The sequence below is a fragment of the Halyomorpha halys genome, unplaced genomic scaffold, assembly GCF_000696795.3.
Source record: "Halyomorpha halys isolate HHAL.00 unplaced genomic scaffold, Hhal_1.1 Scaffold700.1, whole genome shotgun sequence".
Classification (NCBI taxonomy): Eukaryota; Metazoa; Arthropoda; class Insecta; order Hemiptera; family Pentatomidae; genus Halyomorpha; species Halyomorpha halys.
The window spans coordinates 560,930-569,181 of record NW_027116789.1 but is presented as its reverse complement, the minus strand read 5'-3'; positions in this window follow the sequence as shown (position 1 = coordinate 569,181).

Genomic DNA, 8,252 nt, shown 5'->3' with positions numbered 1-8,252 from the left:
GTTCATACTGGTTAGCTAATATAACATTTATGATCTCATGTACGCCACAATACTAGCAATAGATGTTGAAAGTAGAATAATGGGTGCCATTAAATGTTAGTATGGAATAAGAAAACTTATCTAAAAGTGAACGAAAGTGAAGTCATACTATACTAAACCCTCATTTGTCTTTGCCAACTGTAAGGAAACCTGCTGAAGATTATAATAAATTAAAAAAATTATTTAAACACTAATCTTCTTGTTATTAGTGAATGTTTTAAAGGTACAATAAGATTGACTCCTGCCATGGAATTTTTAGGCTAGAACGAGAAGGGAAGAATACACTTCCGTTATTTTATGTTGTCGCCGCACATCGACTTCCTAGTACAAGAGCCCAAGAGGAGGAAAAGGGCAGTTATCTCACCTAAATTTTTGATTACTTTAATGAAAACTATGTATAATTACGAGTCAAAATTCATGAGTCTGCCAAATATAGGTTGGGGGAATAAAAAATGGCGGCTGTTTCAAAGCGATAAAAAAAAAGAATTTTTCATTCGGAGCTCTATATCTCAAAAAGTAGGAACAACATAAGAAAATCTAAGAGAACGTCATTTAAAGAAGAGCAAATTTGCTAAAATATGAACCCTAATAGAGTTATTTACGTTAAATATTTTACGAGATATAGCTTTTTAAAAAGCAGGATTTCATAAAAATGTTGTATGGAACGTACTGAAAGATCAGTAATTAGTGAATTTATTTTGAAAAATCTATATCTGAAAAACCATTTGACGTACAGATGTCTATTAGCACTCAAATTAAGGCTAGTTTAATGAGCTATAAAGTATTTTATGTTTATCTTCGTAGGAGTTATAGTTTACATGAAATTCGATAAAATAAATTGATTTATAGTTGTTCGGACAAATTTTCATTTGCCAAATTTGTATTCATATGTGAATATCATAAAAACTACTACCTCTACGAAGATAAGTGTCATAAACTACTTTATAGTAAGTTAAATTCCCTTTATTTTGAGTGCTGGTAGACATATGTGCGTCTTATGGATCTAGAGATATATTTTTTCAAAAATCCAACATTTTATTTGTACAACTATAAATAACAATTTTGTGAGTTTATTTTGTCAAATATCATAAAAACTACTACTCCTACAAAAATAAACATAATCAACTATTTTGTAGTAAATTTAACTAGCTTTAATTTGAGCGCTGTCAGACATCTGTACGTCCAATGGTTTCTGAAAGGAAGTTTTTCATAAATCAATCTTATTGTCCGAACAACTATAAATCAATTTATTTTAGCAAATATCATGAAACTACTACTCCTAGGAAGGGAAAGATCATAACATTATATATAGTCCATCAAACTAGCTTTATTTTGAGTTCTAATAGACATCTGTACGTCCCATAGTTCCCGAGATATAGATTTCTCAAAATAAATTAGCTAACCACTAATCTGTCAGAAGATTTTTAAGAAATTTTGCTTTTCAAAAAGCTATATCTCGAGAACTACTAGGCGTAAATAGCTCTTTTAGGGCTAATATTTAAGCAAATTTACTCTTCTTTAAATAATCATCTCTTAGATTTTCTAGTGTTGTCGGTAGTTTTTACGATATAGAGCTCTAAATGAAAAAAAAATTTTAAGGTTTTGAAACAGCCGCCATTTTTTATTCCCCCTCCCTATACTTGGCAGACTCATACATTTTGACTAGTAATTATACCTAGTTTTCAATAAAGTAATCAAAAATAGGGGTGAGATAACTGCCTTTTTTTCTTCCCGGCTCTTGTACTATCCTTATCGACTAACAGATCTTTAGGCCAGCACAAATAAAGCTCTCTGTTAAGTTTTGGACATCATACGCGGCACACCCTGTATATGAAACAGAATCCTTGACTACCCTACGCAATATCCACATGAATGAAGATAGTCAGATGGTCACTCAGCGAATGATGAGATAATACCTTCCTGAGGAGTTGGCCATTATGGTGCACATTACCGGCGTGCAAGTGTCGAAATTTCGAACGTCCGTCTGCCTCCCATCAGCTCCGCTTTCTATTTATGCAACAGACAATTTAATATGAGTCATCCCTTAGCTTTAGAAAGGAACCTTGTTAAGAGTAGAACATTTACCAGTACTCTTTCACAATTACATCCAGCTGCATTAACTGTCAACTGATGGGGCAAACAGTATGCATTAAGTTTTAGTTGCAATCTAGGTTTGCTATTGCGAAACCCGCTTGGTTTGGAAGTAGCCTACACCAAGGGAGGGAGGGGAAGGAAAAACCTCGCTCAAGGGATAAGAATAATGGTTCTCCCACCCTCAAGTACTCAGCTTTTGGCGAGGGTGATTTCGTCCCCTCCAGTTGTTGCAACGATAGTAATGTATATAAAAAAATCCCTCCCCTTTTAGTTTTAATGGTCTTTATATCATTACCGATCTTAACCAGTTTCTTCTACTAGTTCTTTGTTTTGGCCTAATCTTCTTCACATCCTCCTCTTTATATCGTATCATACTGACGTGATAGGAAGTTTCTATTCTTATTTGTCTTCAGCTAAGCTGCTACGATAATCATTTGTTGGAGAAACCTCGAAGCGAGGAATTTTAATTTGGCTGGCGTAAATAATGATTTAACTGGCTCACCTATAAGCAATTATACAAAATTAATTACTTAATTCAGTCCAGTCTTCGAAGGTTCAAAAAGATTCAAGAAAAAACTGTACATTTTTTTCTCTTAACTCTATGTTTTTTATTGTTGATTCTCTTTATTAGTTTATTTTATTATTTTTTATCACTTCTCCAACCCTCAGCTCTACAAGGAAAATAGAAAAAAAAATTGATGAAACATTTTTTGGCTTTTCACTTACAAGGAAAATTACTAATTTCTTATTACTTTATTTTATACTAATTTATACTACTTATTTTATTATAATTTCTTATTATTATAATTAATTTATTACTTCTTATTTTTATCCAACACGAAATCACCTTTTTAACTTTCCGTTTTGACCTAGGCATACCTGATATTTGTACAATAATTAGTTTTAGGCACATTTCGTAGATATTCGAGCAAAACCGGACAGCTGGAAGGGAGTTTTTTGCGTTTATCTTCGAGAAATGAAACGTTGCTTTTTTTTTTTTTTTTTTTTTTTTTTTTTTTTTTTTAAAAAAAAAAAAAATTTTTTTTTTTTTTTTTTTTTTTTTTTTTTTACTTTAGTTTTCAATAGGATGTTTACCTACGAAAAAAATGTTAAATTTTCTAGTTATAACTGAAAAACTTATAGAGGTTTCAGCATTTTAATTTTTTATCTTAAGTGAAAATATCAGCGTAAATCTAGTATAATTTTTCTAACAAATCCCGATTGTTGACCAGATTAATCTTCTGCTGAAAATGCAATTTTGTAAAATTATATATATAGGACGTAAATAACTCTATTAGGGCTAATATTTCAGTAAATTTACTCTTCTACTTTAAATCATGTTCTTTTAGATTTTCTAGTGTTGTTGGTAGTTTTTAAAGATATAGAGCTCCGAATGAAAAATTAATGTTTTTTAAAGTTTTGAAACAGCCGCCATTTTTTATTCCCCTTACCTATACCTGACAGACTCATTAGTTTTGACTAGTAATTATACAGTTTTCATTAAAGTAATCAAAATTGGGGTGAAATATCTGGGTTTTTTTCCTTATTGGTTGTACTATAACCCCAAGCGGACCCAGCCCAACCCCCGTATAATGCCATTTGGCCAAGGAAGGTCAGTTAATACATATGTATATATTTAGATATATATATTTATTCTGACATTTATATATTCAATAAACGAGGTAAGAAAAAAACAAAAAACAGGATTAAACGAAATTATTCCTTCATCATAAGTCGATTTTTTCAATACATTTTTTTATATTAAAAAAGACATTTGACTGAAATTTTGGCCGTGAAAATTTACTGTATTTTATTCACAAACGAGACTGTCAAACGTGGATTTCTCTTTGAATATCCTTCGCTGTTTGGTAAAAAAAAAAAAAATGAAAGAAAAGTGGATTGACCTCCATTCGACAGTTTTATATGAAAAAAATGTAATTTACATAAAAAGTATAAATTGTACCGAAAATGAAAACGCTTGAAATGTCACTCAGGAGGTGTCCTGATGGTTTGCCGTAGTAAACAACTGTATGGGGAAAGGCATAGCGAATGTATTGAATCCCAAGGAAAAAAACTTCAAACTGTTATATCCTTTATATTAATATATTCATAAGTTCTTAGACAGTTATATATGAGTAGTTACAAATAGTTCTTAAATGAGTAACTCTCTTACGTTCAGATATTTGACGTAGAATGTTATAAATTAAAAGGAACTCTGTAAACAATTCATATATCACTCACAGTTAATGCCGTTCCGTTTTTCATCTATTGAGATTATTTGAAAAGTTTTCCCAGTAAAACTAATCAATGGGAAATTTTAGATGTTCTCGATATTAAAATGTATTTCTTTTTTTTTGGAAATTCCAAATACACTGCTAGTGCTTCTTTAGACCTACAAGAAAATGAAATTGATGTCATAAAAACATAGAAAAAATTACGATTAATTTGATTAAACAGTTTTCGAAAAAAAAGTACATAAGTATTTTTAAAACGTGAGTTTTGAGAATTGACGTTTTTCTTATATCTTTTGTTATCCGGACATTTGTTGAAATGACGTATATTCATGAAACGCGCAGTATAGAACTACCATTTAACCGAAAAAAATTTAAAACCTCTAAAACAAAGAACCACAGAGTTTTTTCTGCACCAAAAAGTGATGGAACATTATGAGGGCTAAAATTAGTTACAGTTAAAACGATTTTAACTATTAATTAAAAATATATAAATTCAGGTAAAATATACTTCAATATATAATTTATACATTTATTTTATATTTTTAACATTTAATGATCCTCGAAGAATGGTGTCGAAATTGGAGGATAAAAATAAATCCCAACAAATCACATTTACTCTTCGTCGTAAATCTGACGACTGCCCTACAGTATACTTTAATAATGTGGCTCTTACCCCTGTAGAACAGATTCGTTATCTTGACAAACGACTAACCTGGAATCCTCACACAAGACTGAAAAGATAGGAAACTGCACGCAGATTCCGACTATTACAGCACTTATAGACAAACGGTCTAAACTTCCAACTCATTACAAAAGACTGATCTACATGACAATAATAAGGCCCATCTGGACATACGGAGTTGAGCTTTGGGGCTCCACTAAACCTTCGAATTCCTCTCGTATCCAATCTTTACAATCCAAAATCCTTCGTAAAATCCTCAATGCTCCTTATTTTGTTACTAATAAAACCATCCATAAAGACCTAAATGTTCCTTATGTAACTGATCTAGCCCGAACCCGATATTATTCCTTCCATAATAAACTCCCTAACCACCCAAACCCACTCGTTTTTAACCTTGCTTCCTCTTCCATTCCTGGCAATCCTCAAGGCGCCTGAAAAGAAGATGGCCTCGTGACCTTATATTGTAAACTGTTTCTACAGTTTACTAAAGAGTTCTACTACTGGATAGTTTCTCTTCATCCTGTATCAAATCATTATGTCATTATGATCAAATTAACTGGTTGTATTTTTTTTATACAGTTGTAAATATCAATAAATAAATAAAATAAAAAAAAAACAAAAAAAACATTTAATGTACAACCAATCTTCAGGTTTTTTATTTATCATTAAAATTAAGTAAATGAAGTACCGAAAAGTAGTAGAATAAATGTTAAAAATTATATTGGTTAAATATTTTTAGCCTGACTTTATTTAACAAAGTTTTAAATAACGGAAACCAATACTATATATATAAAATAATTCTGTACCGCTTCAATTAATGAAGGTTATGGAGTGCAGTAATTTATAAGGAAGTGCTATTACTAGACTAACGGTAGTGCATGAAGGTAATTAGGTCAGAATCACGCTCAACCGCCAAATTATTCCCCAATTAAGGGTACCCACTTTATGAGGATGGGCAGACCCCAGGAGGGCTCCAGAACCCACAGGAGTGGCTATAGTAGGGGTATTCATGATCTTTAATTTAACGTGTTAAAGCGTATTAAATGGAAAAACTCATGTTAAATGGAGAAATAATTCCTTCTTTTACCATGTTAAAAAGATATAATATATAACATGTTTGAGAATCTGTTACTAGGTCTGTTAAATGGAGAATGGCGTCAAGTAATAGACCAGCTGAGCTCATTATTACTTAATTTGTACTGTATTAATTCTCTACAATAAAATAAAATTTAATTTCTTTTATTATGATATATAACATTAAAAATGCATGCATTTCATTAAAAATGAATCTGCAATGACTATAGAATTACCGAAAATATGCTTATAGAAAGGAGTTTGATCCAAGGAGATATTTCCTTGTCGAATATGTTAAGCACAAAAACTTTAAGGAATCTCATTTCTTTTTTTATTTATGATGGCTGTAGATTCTTGACATAACAACATGAGCGATTAGAAAGCATATCTGAGCTCCCCGGATACGGCAGCATCCTAGACCATCTCCTCTGCCCCCTCGCCTCCTGTATCCTAATGGATATTTTCAACAGAGAAGTTCACTCATATATTAATCAGTTTGACAGAAATACAATATTATGTTCTATAGAAAGGAATGAGGAGATGTCCAGGGGGTAGGGGAGGGGGGGTGGTGCGGTCAGTAAAGAACACAAAAGCATATTTATCAGTGCCAACGTTTCGGCCTGAATTTCTAGCCTTCATCAGGGCTAAGAACAAAAACAAGATAACAAAAAATTAATAAAAAGAATAACTAAAAAAACAACTAATATTTACGTTTTATTCTCTTTTTCCTCATATTTCTTTTATACCCTCTTTTCCTTCTCTATTCTTTTCTTTTTTTTCCTTACCCACGTTATTAGTTATGTTCAACATATATTATCATTGTCATATTTACTGATTACTTCTTTTATTTTACTTGACTTTTTATTTATTCTAGTATTTTTCATACATATTTCATTATCTATATATACGTTTTTCATCTTTCATCACTTTTTTTCTAATAATTTTCATTTTGTATATATATTTACAAACTAGACTTTCCTACTTTATCATTTTATTATTTGCTCTTTCCTCTTACTTAATTTAAATATCATTCTTCTCATAGCACTTGATCATTCTATATATCCTTTTATTCATTAGTTGTTATCTTTTTTTTTTCTTAGCCCTGATGAAGGCTAGAGATTCTGGCCGAAACGTCGGCAATAATAAATAAGTGATATATCCTCATTTATATAATCCATGATCAACTATCTTCTCATTATTATATTAAGCAACGTATGATCTATTCTCAAGAGGAAATAAAGTTATGTACAGTTTTTTTTATCAAAATAAAAGTGCCTATACTAAATGTTTTATTATAATTATAGAAGCTACATAATTTAAATATAATATTGTCTATTAATGACTATGGATGCCTCATTTTTTAAAAAATTAACTAGTACAGAAAAAAACAATTAAAAAATAATATATAGATAATTGACAATATGTGAATTTGAAGTAGATGGTAAGAGGTGCGGTGAAGTATATATTCTAACTATGAAATAGTTTTCATATATTTATTTGTTGCTGACATTTTAAACCATAAGGTATCCATTAGTGTTAACGAAGTACTTTTACTGGCCGACGGTTGTGTGCAAGGGGATCATTTGGTCAAAATCATGCTCAACCGCCAGTTGTTTTTTTTTTTTTCTAAAAAAGGGTACTCACTTAATGAGGCTGGATGGACCTTGGATAGCTCCCGAACTAATAGGGTTTACTCACGGCTACAGTAACAAAATAAATAATTATCTGTAACAGCCAGGTTCGAACCCGGGTCCTTGGAGTTTGTAGCCAAGTGGCTTACCACTGAGCCACCCTGCTCCATATTTTTTATTTATTTTCCCTAATAAATATTAAAATATTTTCAAAGTTAAACATTAATATGTTTTGTATTCATTCATCCTTGGTGGGATGTTCCAAAATTAAGGTTAATCAAGTTAGCTTATATATTACAGTATTTATGTTGTTATTTGAGTACACAATTTTATCATTGTTAAAATTTCAATGAACTATTTCTACGTTTTCCCAACAGTTTCTTTGCGACATATCAATTTGAAAATTATTTATACAAATACAATACTATTATTATTTTTGAAAATTTAATATTATTATTATTTTTACAAATATTATATTATATTTTCTTACTGTTGGAA